At 37.5% G+C, this 15,748-nt stretch overlaps 1 pseudogene; it reads left to right on the top strand.

Annotated features, from left to right (window-relative positions):
* The first annotated feature begins 702 nt into the window (after positions 1-702).
* The window catches only part of LOC143645723 (monocyte to macrophage differentiation factor pseudogene), a 34,643-nt pseudogene continuing 19,597 nt past the window's right edge, over positions 703-15,748 (top strand).

Genomic DNA, 15,748 nt, shown 5'->3' with positions numbered 1-15,748 from the left:
ATACTGTTAATAATTTCATGGTGCCTGATGGCCTTGCACCAAATGTCTAACTTGGAAGAACATTCAATGAAATATAATGAATCAACATGAGTCTGCAATTAAGTAGTATTTGAGATATTTTAATTCCAGGACATTATCTACAATGTGATTCATATACATGGTATTTTACATGGTCAGCAGTTGCAGAAAATATTAATCTATTTGGAATAGGGGGGATTAAGAAAATGTAAAACCTAAAAAAAGAATATTCTCCATGGTAAAATTTGTACGGTACTTACTAAGGAAGCCCCACTCAGATTTGAACAAAGTTATTTTCTTTATAATTCAAGCTGAGTTGGAGATGGCTTCTATTGGACATGTTGAATCATGGCTAGAGAAGCTTTTGTTTGGAAGCCACGTTTTCAACCATATTGGCCACCTTAGGAAGATGAGACTTGTCATCCCTGCTTTCCATTCTTAGATGTTCTGTTTTCTCACGGAAAGGCCCTGCACCTTCTAGAGGCAGGCGGGAGGTGAGAAAGGTGAACGCCCTCGGGTCTCGGGACATGGTCGACAGCCTCCTAGCTAGTGGCCTTGGTTAAGCGTAGCTCTGAAACTTTAAAAAGTCTTCGGGTTTTAAAAATGGCTCTTCTTTTTTCTTCTTTGTTTTTTATTTATTTATTTTTTATTTTTGTGTGTGCCTGTGGAAGTCAGCGTCAGAGTATGAGCCAGAAAGACTGCAGTTCTGCTGATGCCTGGAGTCCCTATCACGGTACGTGTCTTTGGATTTCTTTTTCTTTGATTTTTTGTACTTCACTTTCGGGTCTTCTAAATAATCCTTCTGCAAGCCTCTCCCGACTTTCTTTTTTACCTTGCTGTCATTATTTTCGATACTCCCCTATCTCCGTTTCGTCATGTTCATGAAACCGATCAGAGCGATTACAATTGTCTTATGCCAACATAATGCAATTTTCTCATGGGAATATTTCTCTGGGTACGGAGGGGGTGCGTGAGACAGGCCCGCTCTGGGGCTGAGACGGTGCGGCCCCTTCTCTTGCAGTGGGCTCAGAACCCTTCCTGCTCTCACGTGGGTCTTATCCTGCCGACCACCGCACTGGCCTTTATCAGGGTCTGGGTCAGGTGGACCAATCCCCGCCTCCCCGTCCCGTGTAAGGGGCGCACTTGGCGTGGCCCGGCGACATTGGTACCGTCTTGTCTATCCAGGTAGCATCTCCTCCTGTCCCCCGCGAGCTCCCTGGGAGATGGTGCCATTGCAGCCCGAGCCAGCACCTCCCCTGTCGCAGCTTCAGCCCCTGCGGGCTGGGGAATGAAAAGGCTCAGAGAGGGATTAAATAATTGACTTTTAAATCACTAAAATATAACTGCACTACAAAGAAAATTTCCCTAGAAAGTGCCGGACAATAAAGAAAACGACTTGATTATCCTTTTTTTCAGCAATAAGCATTTCCTCTAAAAGGATGCTAATAACTTTGATACTCTCTAAAGTAAACTATTCTTATTATACATTGCTACGTAAAATTTTTTGTTCTCTCAAATGTTAATCTAATTACATCAAAACAAAAATGCAAATCTAATCCAGAGATATCTTTTCTCAAAATACACTTCACATAAATATTATCTCATCAAATGTGAATACCATGAATTCAGGGTAATTTAAAAAAATCTTTCCTTAACCTCCCTTACTTACTTACTCTTTCCTTTATTTGGGGGAATATACTAAATTGGATAGAAGGCCTGTTTTCTCATAAAGAGTAATTTTCTTGAATCAATATTTAACTTTTTAAAACATAGTACATTTTATTTGCTTTCTATGGTGTGTGAATAAAGCATATACAGCATTATTCTTGAGTATTTCATTTCTTCACATGCCAGAATTCACCATAACCGTCAAGATATATGGCATATCCAACACTCAAGATTCTCTTCACGACCCTTCTGTGATATCTCCTACCAGAGGCAACTTCTTTCACCACCTGCCCATTTTGCTTGTCTTTGAATGTCATCCAAAGTGTTTCATGTAGTATTTCTTTTGTTTCTGATTCTTGTGCTCAACATAGGTCTATGGATTTTATAATTCATAATGCATTTCTTAAGTATTTAAGAAATACTCTAGTTTTTGTTTTTCTCATAATAATTTGTAGCACAATTTCTTTATCCGTATACTTACTGATTCACATTTGGCTTGTTTCCAGTTCGGGGTTATTGTGGATAAGGCTGATATAATGGAATCTGTGCATGCTTTCTGATTGACATGTGCATTTGTATCTTTTGAGAATAAACATGTCATTGGAGCTGCTGGATCATGAGTGATGTCATGTTTAGCTGTTTTTCTTAAGAAGATATTGGAAAAGAGTTTTCCAATGAGATGGTACAAAATTTTACTCTTACCAGAAATGTATGAGCCGTCCTGTTTTGTACATCATCCATAACACTAGCATAGTCTCTCTTTTTGATTTGAGACATTTTGATGAATGGGCAGTGGAATAATATTGTGGTTTTAATTTTATTTTCCATGATGACTAATGATGTTGAACATATTTCACTGATTGGACATTTTGTACATTTTTTTATTGATGCTACTTCATGTTAATTATTTATTAGGTAGATTATCTTTCTTTTTTGTTGATTCGTGTGGATGGTTTACCTGTTCTGGATACAATGTGTATTTTAGATATAGATGTTGAGAAATCTTCCAATCTTGCCTTATACAATTACTTCCTTAACAGCAGTTTTTGATTAACAGGGGTTTTTAAATTTAGTGTAGTCCAATTTATCATTAAAAAAAATAATCTTAAGACAGGCACAGTGGCTCAATGATAGAGTTCTCGCCTCCCATGCTAGAGACCCGGATTAGATTCCTGGTGCCTGCCCATGTAAAAAGAAAAAAAGAAAAAAAATGAAACAAAATATTTTAGCAAGTGACTTATCAAATAGTTTTTGATAGGTATACTTTCCAAAAAATAAAAATATATTTTTTTTAATTTCCAGATTTTTGAGTCTTATCCGGTTAATGAAGTCATATAAGCAAATTAATACTTAAGAAATACAGTATTTTTATCATCCTATGATGTCTTCTCTTTCTTCTTTGTAGACTGTACACTCCAAAGACCTATGATCCTTATTCTGATTTCTATCACTGTGGTTTTATTTTGTTTATAAAACTGACGTCAATAGAATTAAAGTATGTACTATTTTGTAAGCTCCTTTCATTTAAATGAGTAGAATCGGAGAGTAGGTTCTGTTTTGTAAGCTCCTTTCATTTAAAGCAATATTTTTGATATTCATCCATGTTATTGTGTGTATTAATAGTTTGTTCTTCATTATGGTGCAATAGTAATCTATTATATATCTATATCATGTTTTAATTAACCAGTCATCTGTTGATGGAGATTCATTTCCAGTTTGGGAATAGTGCGAATAATGCTACTAAGAAATATTTACCAAAAAAAGTAATTTTTTTCTTTTATTATGAAGATAGATCAAAAAATGCAATGGTTTTGTAATTGTAATGTATGTGTTGAGCTTTATGAGGAACTTTCAGACTTGTTTTCAATGTCTTTGTACTATTTTTTATTCTTGCTATACATATGAGAGATCCACACTCTTTTCAATAATGTCAGTTATTTTAATTTTAGTAATTCTTGTGACATGCAATGTAATTGCATTAAAGATTTATCTCCTATTTCCTGGAAGACTAGTATATTTAGCATCTTTTCTTGTTGTTTATTAGACTATTTGTGCTTTATAAAGCATGCTTCCAAAAAATTTATCACTCAATAAAAGTGTTGTTTTAATTATTTTATTGAAGGAGACATACTTTATTTATTTATATATTTAATGTTTTTCTGAATGTTATTTTCTTGTCAGATATAGGTTTTGAAAATATTACATTGTAGCCATTAACCTGTCTTTTTTATATCTTTAGTGATGCGATTTTTTGATGAGCAACTCTTTTTAATATGATGAAGTGGGATTTATTTTTTTCTTTTATTGCTGGTGTTATTTTTTTCTTATTTAATGTCACAAAGACTTTTTCTTATGTTTTCTTTCACTAGTTATATAATTGTATTTTTCCAGGTTTATGATCCATTAAAAAACATATGTATATAGTGAGTTTACATTGCTCAAATTCATTTTTTATGCTAGTAGTTAATTTTCTATCATTATTTGTCAAAAAGGCTATAATTTCCCCATGGAAATATCTTAGAATAGTGGAAAATTGGAATATTTGCTGAACGTCTATTTTCCATGTAAATAAGGTTATACTAGACTCCAACCTTTTACAATGTGAAATTGTGAAATTGTTAATTATTGTAAGATTCTAATTGCATACACCCAGTTCCACCATTCACAGATCTAGATTGCCTTTCCTGAGATTTCTCTAAAATGGATTCTACATAAATTTCAACCTAGAAACTCAATATATCTGAATAGACATCAATGAACGACTGCTTTAAAACTTAGATAGGAAGGACTTATCAAATCATTTTAGCCACCACTATGGCAATAAGGTTTCAGGGAATTGGCCCCTGGGTGCACATGTCACAACTGAAATATGCTCCAAGCCTTTGGGATGTTGCAACTATTTTGGACCTCAGACTAAAATTGATGTAGGAATTCCATCTGATGAAGACAGCTTCTGCCAAAATTGTCAAAGTAGATGACACCCATGACCAAGGATCAAGTGCAACTAAATTTCTTTGTCTTAGTCTGTCTCTTTAATTTCACCCACTGTCTAAACATTCTGCTTTTCATCCTGTAAGCCTTAAAATTTCCATTCTCCATCCCCAATAATGTCCTACCCTCACCATGATTTTTTTAACTCTCCTCTTTACCCTGTTCCTCCCTCGGTACTCCTACCTTGAACATAATTCCTTTGTTCTTTTAGCGTGCCATGTGACAAATGAAATATATCAAAATAAATGCAGGATTTGTGCCCATCTCCTACTTAGTTCCAAAACAGGTATTCCTCTAATAACCATCCCCCTTACACTTGAAGACCAGGCCCTGACAGGAAACAGTAGATACACCCAATCAAATGCATCTCCTTTGAAATAACTCTGGGCTGCACCTTAAGAGTCTACAAGACTAGACATATGATGAGTTCTCTCTAACCCAAGGAAAATGTTTTTTTCACTAGAAATAAGATAGATAAAAATGGCGACCGTGTAAGGCATAGTCAATGTTTAGTTTCTATATGGCAAGAAACCTTTTACATTCAGGAGATGAGAACATATTGTAGAAGACAATCTTCTTTAGAAACATTTTCTTCCAAATGCCCCCAAATTCTAATAAAATAAAAATGTATTACAATCAAGGGGCAAATTTCTGGTGGGCTGAAATGTCAGGCAAAGGCAACTGTTGGTTAAATATGGCCAAGATATCAGATAGCTATGAAGATAATGATGGTTACAGTCAGTAAGCTCTACATGTCATTATCTCATTCTTTAAGAAAGTGATAACCACCCTTATGCTCAAGGGTGCTAGCCTAGACATACAAAGCACTGTCTATACATTGGGTTAGTTTTTGTTACATAGCTTTACACTGTTCCCCAAAATGTCTATTCATTATAAACTGACAAAAGGAAAGTAAAAAACATAAGGGTCTTTATGACCTCTGTCAATATTATAGAAACTCATGAAAAAACTATTGGCAACAAGAGATGACTCTAAATGGATCATCGAAAAAACATAACTCAGCCTAAATCCATGGAGTGTTCTGTTCTTGATATTAATCCTCTTGTAATTGGGGGCAACTATCTTATGTGTTGGAAGATAAGCTCTAAGAATACAGGTGACATTAGAAAAAGTAGCTTTAGAGTTGGAGAAATCTATCTCCCAGCTAGGGCAAGCTATAAGCTCACTAGCCGATGAAGTATTGGATCTTTGCAAAATGGCTTTATAACATTGTTTAGTAATAAACTATACTTTTGGAGTCTCAAGGAGATAAATATGTACTGGAGGGTACCCAGTGCAGTGTATTTGTAAATGACAATTAAGACCAAGTTTTCCAACAAGGTGTGGCAGCAGAAACTTATGCTGGAGAAGCATCCAAATCAGTTCACATACCTCCTGAATCTTATGGAACTGAATCTCATTTTGTCTGGCTCATGGTTAAAGGGAATCTTGACTCAGAGGAGTCCTAATAGGGTCACTAGTTATCCTTTAACTCATATTCATAATATCCTTCACTCAGTATCTGATCTCTCTGCTCTTAAGTGCTACTATACAGCTACTAACTTGACAAACGATACAACCGAGGATACAGAGCCAGCATGAACGGGGTGATGAAAATCTTGAACATCAGCTAATTTGTGAAAGAAGTGACGAAACATGAGAGACTTTTGGTGATGAATGAAAGACTTATAACATCTTCAGTCAAGATTTTTTAGCTCAAGGAATGATCAAAAGTTGGCAAATTGATAAAATTATATAAAGAAAGCTCTGGGAACACTCAGAGCCAAAAAAGGGGGTGGGTAGAGAAAGCCATTTTCTACTTCCTCTTTAAAATCCCTCTTGAGTTACCTGCTGATATTTATGAAACTTGAAACCCTCACCAAGACAGCAAGCCCAGGTAGACAATCAAGCCCCAAGTTCATTGCATTTAAGACAATACAAACTAAAGCCTCCCTGCCCTAAACCTGCCCAATAAGACAAGTCCTCAGCCAATCGATAGTGGTGAAACTAACTTCCTTTTTACGTATACAAAATATTTTTTGCCATTTTTTAGAAGCCTGAAGCTACTTCCAGTCATGCAAGCGATCTGGTATTTCCTTTGCTGCAGAAAAACTTTGATGTCCTGAATAAATGCTGTAATTTGTAAACTCTGATTTGTCTTTCCACCTATGCAATGATTTGCTGCTCTGCATGCTATAAACTGTACCCCTCAGTTAAAAAGGCGGTGAGGTGAGCTGAGAGGTTTTCAACTGGTGGTGGTGGGGACGGTAGATAAAATATAAAAACCTACCAACTTGGAATATTAGCCTCAATGGAGTAGTCTCTTTTTAGGAGAACATTTTCTCAAACTTCAATCTGTTTTGGCTATTTTCATGTGCTCCTAAATATTTGTTTTCAATTTTTTTTTGTCAAGTATCTTGTTCTCTGCTAAAGAAACTGCCCAATATATTCAAACCAAACATTGCTGAATGTCTCAAACTAAATTGCATTTTACTTTGTCCTTTTGTCTCGTCTCCCCAAGTATGAAATTGTAGGGTAACAAAAATTAGAAGTAACTCTCAAGAAGCAATAGAATTTGAATTTTATTTGAAATAATCATTTGAATTATAATTGTATCAAAATTTCTGACAAATGAAGCACTGGGAAATGCATCTTGGTTTATGGAATTCATTTCACCTACTACTTATTTATAATTAGGTGAAACAGGAAGGCAAGAACAAAGAGAACTGATAGAAATTTCTGTTGCATGAAATTTCTACTATGATGAGATGATGAGAATTATCTTGACTTTATTCATATACAATGCATGGTTTATAGCTTTCAAATATTTTTTACTTCTCAGAGTAATACATCAGATCTTTCAAATGGTGATTAAAATTGTATGTCACATGAGTAGCATTAAGCAATTAATTCCTTTGGTGGAAGGAGTGACTTTGGTAATTAAATAAGATGATAATACTTGCTAACTTAAGAGTGAATAAATGGAAGTTTTAGAATTTGAACTGCTACAATTTGACAAGATTGACTGAAAATCAATATAAGTAAAAGAGTTCTGGTAATAAAATCGAAAATAGTTGCTCAAGGACATAAGAGAGGATAGCAATGAAGCAAGTGAGAAGAAAAGGTAAACATATAGCTAGTTTCCAAGTTACTAGCCATGAAGTGGCTCTTGGCTGCCTTGCTAAAAAGATGTTATCGGGGCTCTGCCAGCATCAGAGCTGAGCCCCTTTTACAGGTTTCACCACCAGAAGGAATTTGAGAATGAGAAAATATAGTGAAGGCAAACAGCAAGATTTATTAAAGTGAAAATGCACATTAAGGAACTAGCGTGGGTGCGCATGAGATTAAAAATAGAAAAGTCGTTAAAATAGAACAGCCAGTACTTAAGAGGTGTTTGAGGCCCTGAGGAAATCTTTTGCAACTCCCCCCTCATGTCTGAGTTTGACTGTCTTATAAAGTAGGATTTAACATTCTGTTCTTTCAAATGGAAAAACTTTCAAGTTCCCCTTATGGTCCTCGTTCATGAATTTTAAGCCATCTCCTTTCCCTTTTGCATGAAAGATCTAATTGAAGAAAAGTAGTAAAACTAAGAGTGCCACCTGGAGGCCATTGCTCTCCACCTTCTAATGTATTTTGAGGCTGAGCAACATTACAATAAGAGACCAGGTCTTTCTTTTTTTAATTTGGTAGATGATAGTTTATTGCAATTTTTCAGGATGCAGCCTAGAGAGCTGTCAATTGGGATATTGGATTCACTGTGCATGCTGTGGAAGAAAAGAGACATAAGGATATTCATTCATTGCAGCCTGGTGTCCCATATCCTATAGTTGAGGATATCTCTTTGTAATACCTTCTCACCCCTGGGCACTGCTGTGAGGAGAAAACCTGAGACTTGGGAAACAAATGATCTGGGCTCCTTGGCTCCCAAGGCAGATTCAGAGGCCTGGTGAGCCAGACTTCTCATACCTTTGGCTCTGAGCCAAACCTCTGTTCCCTTTCCAAAATAGGGAAAGTGCATTTCCTGATAACTATAGACCATGACCTGATTCAAAAAAAAAAAAACTACTACAGACAGAGAACCTGAAGGGAACAAGGTTATCCAGCAAGGAGAACAGGATGAAAAACAGTGAAGACACAGAAAGAACTACCTGGACTTTGTAGTTAGAAGCAAAGTGAGGAGAAAGGGGTAGAGAATAGAGAGAATGCTCCCAAACTGGGGAAGGAAGGGGAAGGATCTAGATGAGGAATGCCTATCCAATCAGGAGGAAGACAGAGGCCAATGCAAGTGAGGAGAATAAGGACAATGGTGGCCAGGAAAAGATAGATAAGGAGAAAAGGGCAAGCAGAATAGTAAAAATAGGTGTCAAGCGGCTTGAATTATAAAGTGCAGGTTCTGTTGACTGTTGCCTTACTTTGAAAATGATACTGCTGGAAGCTTCTCCTGGCTGGCTCTCCAGAAAATGTTACTGGATTTTAGTTTTGAGGTTTTTGCACATGCCACAAGAAAGATTTCAAGGGCACAAGCAAAGATTTATTGCTCAGAGAACTGAGAGCAAAAAGAGAGGAAATAGAGGGATTTGATTTGGCTTTCAGTCCCGCAGACCAGAGCTCCCAGATTCCTAAAGACATAGAAGCTAAGTGAATGCAAGTAGTCTCAAAGAGCTTAGGAAAAAGAGGTAGACAATAGATGGGGGGGGAGGGGGGGCGGAGAGAGAGAGAGAGAGAGAATATTGCCTGAGAACATAGGAGAGGAGAGCAATGAGCCAAGTGAAAAGAGAAAGTGAAGGCACATAGCTAAGTTTTTTGGTCACTAGCCATGTCTTTACCAGTTCAGAAGTGTCCCTTGGCTGCCTTGCTAAAAGGGGGTTAGGATCTTACCAGGGCTCTGCCAGCACCAGAGCCGAGCCTTTTTTCAAGTTTAGAGTTTCACTGTCATTATGAATTCAAGAATGAGAAAATGCAGTGAAGGCAAGCAGCAAGATGTATTAAACTAAAAGTACACATTAAAAGAGATAACCTAGGTGTGTTCAAGAGGGAGTCACATGCCAGGAAAGGTAGGTTTGGCTAAATTTATAAGGGTTTTACCTTACAGTAATTATTTTTATTTTTGTCTATGACTATGAGTGGTTTGTGTTGTTCCAAAAAGAGTTGCAAGCTTGTTGTCTTCTTGTTTCACACTGATTATGTTATTTTGAACAGTTGCCTTCAAATTTGTATGTTGGCCCTGGGAGATTAGTTTTGCCTACTTTGCAGCCTTGTTCTGGTGGTGATGTTATTGTTTCACTTTCTGGGGCTCCAGCAGTGAAACTATTAACTCTCATGTCCAGGTGGAAGATAAGGGACCGTAGTCCAGAGGCCCTAATCTGTTCTGCTCACTTTTGGCATTTTCCTCTGCATCTCCATATATCTGTGTCTTTCTTGGTTCTCCAAGCATCTCCAAATATCTGCATCTGAGCATGTTCTAGTTTGCTAGCTGCCAAAATGCAACACACCAGAGATGGATTGGCTTTTAATAAAAGGGGATTTATTTTGTTGGTTCTTCAGAGGAAAGGCAGCTAACTTTCCACTGAGGCTCTTTCTTACGTGGAAGGCACAGGATGGTCTCTGCTGGTCTTCTCTCCAGGCCCCTGGGTTCCAACAACTTTCCCCGGGGTGATTTCTTTCTCCATCTCCAAGGGCCTGGGCTGAGCTGCAAGTGCTGAGATGAGGAATGCCAAGCTGCTTAGCAGTGCTACGTTGCAATCTCTCATTTAAGCACCAGCCAATTAAGTCAAACATCACTCATTGCAGCAGGCACGCCTCCTAGCTGACTGCAGATGTAATTGGCAACAGATGAGGTTCACGTACCACTGGCTTATGTCCGCAGCAACAAGACTAGCAATGCTCACCTGGCCAAGTTGACAACTGAATCTAACTAACACATGTCCACCCCTTGTCAACTTGGCAACTTCAAGCATCACCTTACACAGATGTAAAAAATTCTCTTGCTGTGGACCTGTGAATCTCAAAACAAGTCTGGTCTTTCCAAATCAACCTCGGGGAACATCAAGGAGACCACTTCTGGGCTCCACTCTCTCCAGACTTGTTTTGAGATTCACAGGTCCACAGCAAGAGAATTTTTTACATCTGTGTAAGGTGATGCTTGAAGTTGCCAAGTTGACAAGGGGTGGACATGTGTTAGTTAGATTCAGTTGTCAACTTGGCCAGGTGAGCATTGCTAGTCTTGTTGCTGCGGACATAAGCCAGTGGTACGTGAACCTCATCTGTTGCCAATTACATCTGCAGTCAGCTAGGAGGCGTGCCTGCTGCAATGAGTGATGTTTGACTTAATTGGCTGGTGCTTAAATGAGAGATTGCAACGTAGCACTGCTAAGCAGCTTGGCATTCCTCATCTCAGCACTTGCAGCTCAGCCCAGGCCCTTGGAGATGGAGAAAGAAATCACCCCGGGGAAAGTTGTTGGAACCCAGGGGCCTGGAGAGAAGACCAGCAGAGACCATCCTGTGCCTTCCACGTAAGAAAGAGCCTCAGTGGAAAGTTAGCTGCCTTTCCTCTGAAGAACCAACAAAATAAATCCCCTTTTATTAAAAGCCAATCCATCTCTGGTGTGTTGCATTTTGGCAGCTAGCAAACTAGAACAGAGCATTTTCCAAAATGTTTGCTATGTTAAAGGACTCCAGTAAACTAATTGAGACCCACATTAAATGGATTGGGTATCATCCCCATATAATCAAAGGTGATACCCACAACTGGATGGGTCATATCTCCATGGAAACAAACTAATCAAGAAGTCTCAGCCTACAATACTGGAACAAGATGAAAACAGCATAGCTGCTCCCATAAGACTGGATTAGGATTAAAAGAACATGGCTTTTCTGGGGTACATAACAGTTCCAAACAAGCACAGATGTACTGTTAGGCAGAACAGTGAATAGTGTATTTAAGAATAAGCAAAGGAATATGCACACATACAGAAACACATATATGCACACATTCAAAGATCAATAGAAATGCCCTAGTCTTTGCTTTAATGTACTTAATTGATTCATTTGAATAACGGAATTTGAACATTTCAGAAAACAAAATAGAAAACAAAATGAAGAAATGAATTTTGTTTTCTTTACAGTATTAATTTTGCACATGCAAAATTAGTTTTTCTGCTACTGAGGCTTATTGTTTCTTATGTCAGAGAAAATTAAATAACATCATCTTGACAAATGCTGGACTGGCCCTGCTCAGTCTAATTGACCTTGATATTCCTTTCAGGAGAGAGATAGATGTCACATAATGCATGTCATTTAGTGAGAGAGAGAAAATTGATAATTTATTTTGCACATTCCTGATTCTGACATCATTAAAGATTGGCTGGAGCCAATAAGAGCTTGTGAAACAGTCAGAATTAGCAATGGTAGAACCCTTATGATCACAGGTCTATGGCAGAAAGGGGAGAAAACTACTGATGATACCTATAGAGAATGTAGTTGAGGAAGGGGGCATCAGAAAGGAGGTGGAGAAATTCTGCCACTATAAATTTTTACTCTTCAGGAAGAACACAAGTAGAATATGTACGCCAACTGCCTCTTCTCCCAACACCACTGAAAGCCAGAGGGTAGAGGGTTATTTAGTACCCAGACAAGGTCAAGGTGAAGAAATAAACTGATAAATGGAAAACAGCCAACACAGATATCCTGGGTAGACCTTTAAAAATGTAAGATTTAGAAAACTTTGCATGTTATCATTTTTTGTTACTGTCACAGTCAAGTTCATGTGTCAGTTTAGCCAGGCGGTGGTGCTTGGTCATCTGGTCAGGCAAGTGCTGGCCTGTCTGCTGCTATGAGGACATTTCATGGACTTAAATCATGATTATGTCAGCTGGATCCACAGCTGATTGCACTTGTAATCAGCTAAGGGGACTGTCTTCTGTAATGAGTGACGCTTAATCTAATCACCAGAAAGCTTTTAAGGAAGATTTAGAAGAGACAGTCCTTCCTTCCTGCTTCAGCTGGTAAGCCTCTCCTGTGCAGTTCCTCCAGACCCTTCCTCAGAGTCGTAGCTTCACAAACTGCCCTATGGATTTTAGATTCTTCCATTCCCAATGTTGTCTAGTGAGCCTCTTCTGAGAGTTTCTTGAGAACTTCTTTGGAGTTAACAGTTCGTGGCATACCTTACAGACCTTGGATCCTTACAATCCCACAGTTGCCCAGCCAGTCTTTCCTGAGAATTTGTTGTGAACCATTAATAGAGTCACTAGCTTGTGGTCTGTCCTACAGACCTTAGACTCTACATTCCCACAGTTACGTGAGACACTTTTATAAATTTTGTATCTATGGATATCTCCCACTGGTTCTGTTTCTCTAGAGAACTCTAGCTAATACATTTACCGTGTGGCAAATATATAAATGATCTTTTCTAAGGAGCAGCAGAACTTTTCAACACCAACAGAAGAAAATCATTAAAGTTCATCAGTCCCATCTTTTCAAATGAAAGGGAAGATTGTTACCATGGACACAATCTAAAGACCCCTTGACTTCAAGAAAAGTTGTAAAGCAATTGTTGTTGCTGTTTTGTTGAATGAAACTAGATTCATTCTAGAAGAATTCTGAGTTTCTGAATACCTAGCAGTAATCATGTAATTTTTTTTATTACTGACTTTAAATATTTTATAGCAATGTGTATGTTTAATTTAGGTGCTTTAGTAAACAGAGGCCCATTTTCACACTTCCACAATTGTATAGATATATTTTATTTTTCCTTTCAGAGATAAATGGCAAAACAATAAGATTTTGATCATGAATCAGAATACATTTCAGCGTCTTTATTTGAAACATATGGTGTGGTATTATTGAGTCACAATTATATATAAAAGATAAGAATATTTGAAGTTATATCCAGGGGATATAGCAGAGAAAGGTCTCATTTGCATAAAGAGATTTCTTTAGGGAATGGATGAAACAGAATGAGTTACAATAAACACGATGCATAAGCCCTGTGACACAATGACTGTTCTAGTTTGCAAGCTGCCAGAATGCTATATACCTGAAACAGAATGGCTGGAATTTATTCTGTTCCAAAGGAGGAATTTATTCCAAGGAAGGAACTTATTAAGTTGCAAGTTTATAGTTCTAAGGCTGTGAAAATGTCCAAATTAAGGCATCCAAGGAATGATACCTTGGTTCAAGAAGGCCATTGTTCTTCAGGGTATCTTCATAATCTGGAAAGGCACGTGGAAATGTCTGCCAGCTTTCTCTGCAGGAATCTTCAATGGCTTTTCCAGGGCTGTGTCTGCTCTGTTAGCTCTGTCAGTTCTGGTGGCTTTAAAGATTTTTCCAAAATGGTTCTCTCTTAAATGGCTACAATAAGCAACCCCACCTTAAATGGGTGGTGACACATCTCCAAGGAAACCATCAAATCAAAAGTTACCACCCACAGTTGGGTGGGTTACATCTTCCTGGAAACAATATAAAAAAACTCCCACCCAGCAATATTGAATGAGGATTAAAGAACCTGGCTTTTCCGGGGTGCATAACAGATTTAAACTGGCAGAATGATTAATCAGACAAGTTTAGTAAAATGAGGCAGTGAATTGTTTTGCATATAGTCTAATATGTGAAAATGGATATGTAAAATATATGATTTTCAATTTTTCTTTTTACATAAGTTTATCAATTCCAATTAGTTTTGACATATTCTACAAGAAAGACAAATAGTATGAAATTAAAAATCTCTCTCTACCCATACACACACACAACTTACACACACACACCCACACAAACACACGCACACACACATGCAGAAATGAATACCTGCATATAATTCATTTATATCTGTGCTGGTTTGAAACTGTTATGTACCCCATAAAATCTATGTTCTCCTAATCTATTCTTGTGGGTGCAGACCTACTCTTGGATGGGACTTTTTGATTAGGCTGTTTCCCTGGAGATGTGACAGACCTAATTTAAGGTGGGTCTTAATCCTTTCCTAGAGACCCTTTAGGAGCGAGAGCCTGAATCATTTAGAGAGAGACAAAATAAATGCCTAGAGACATTTTGGTGAGAGCCAATACAGAGACCAGAGAGATGAAATCAATCAAGAGTGGGAGAGTGACACCCTGGAGAAGCTGAGAGGAGAGCCACAGTACACAAAGAGCTCAGAGCAGTGTCCCTGGAGAAGTAAGTAAAGATCTACAGGTGCTTAGAGAGAAAGATACTGGAAACAGAGGCTCAAAGTGATGGAGCCCAGGAACAAGGGACCTGGGGATGTTCACCATGTGCCCTCCCATGTGACAGAGGAACCCCAGACACCAGGGACCTTTCTTTAGAATCAAGTATCTTACTCTTGATACCTTAATTTGGACTTTTCATGGACTTAGAACTATATACTTGTAAGCTAATAAATCCCCTTTTAAAAGCTATCTATTGCTGGTATAATGGCTTCCAGGAGCTCTAGCAAACTGAAACAATATCTACACCCAATATAGGGAAGGTAAAGAATTTACCAATGCTTAATTATTTTACAAGTATCTAAATCTTATTGCCAGTCTCTTTTCTACCTAAAATCAATCAAATATTTATAAATAAAATCCCAGTCAGCAATAATGTCAGTGCCATTAGATAGCACAACCCAGAAATTTATTTAAATTAGCCATAGAAGCATATTGTTTCAATGAAACATATTGCTGTTGAAAGAAACATTCTTCATGAAGAATTTCAATCTGTACAAAATAGGCATCTATGAAAAAGAACAAGAAAATAATGTATCTTTTAATGTAAATATTTCCAAAACTGAAGAATAAAGCTAAACAGTTGGAAATCAAATCACACAAACATTCCATAAAGCAGAGAGAATAGAAATGGGTGTCAAGTTCCCACCAGTAACACTGAATGTTGGAAAAATGTGTTCTTGTTCTTAGGTAAATGTATTTTAAAACAGACATTTGCATCCAACCAAATGACAAATCAAATGTGAAAGTGGAATAAAGATATTTTTAGACATGAAGGCATTAAAAGCTATATCTACCAGATATTGTTTTAAGGAAGTTAATTGGAATGGACTGCAATAAAATAAGAGTGAACT

This window comes from Tamandua tetradactyla, chromosome 9 (assembly GCF_023851605.1).
Source record: "Tamandua tetradactyla isolate mTamTet1 chromosome 9, mTamTet1.pri, whole genome shotgun sequence".
Lineage (NCBI taxonomy): Eukaryota > Metazoa > Chordata > Mammalia > Pilosa > Myrmecophagidae > Tamandua > Tamandua tetradactyla.
This window is presented reverse-complemented; position numbering and strand designations above follow the sequence as displayed.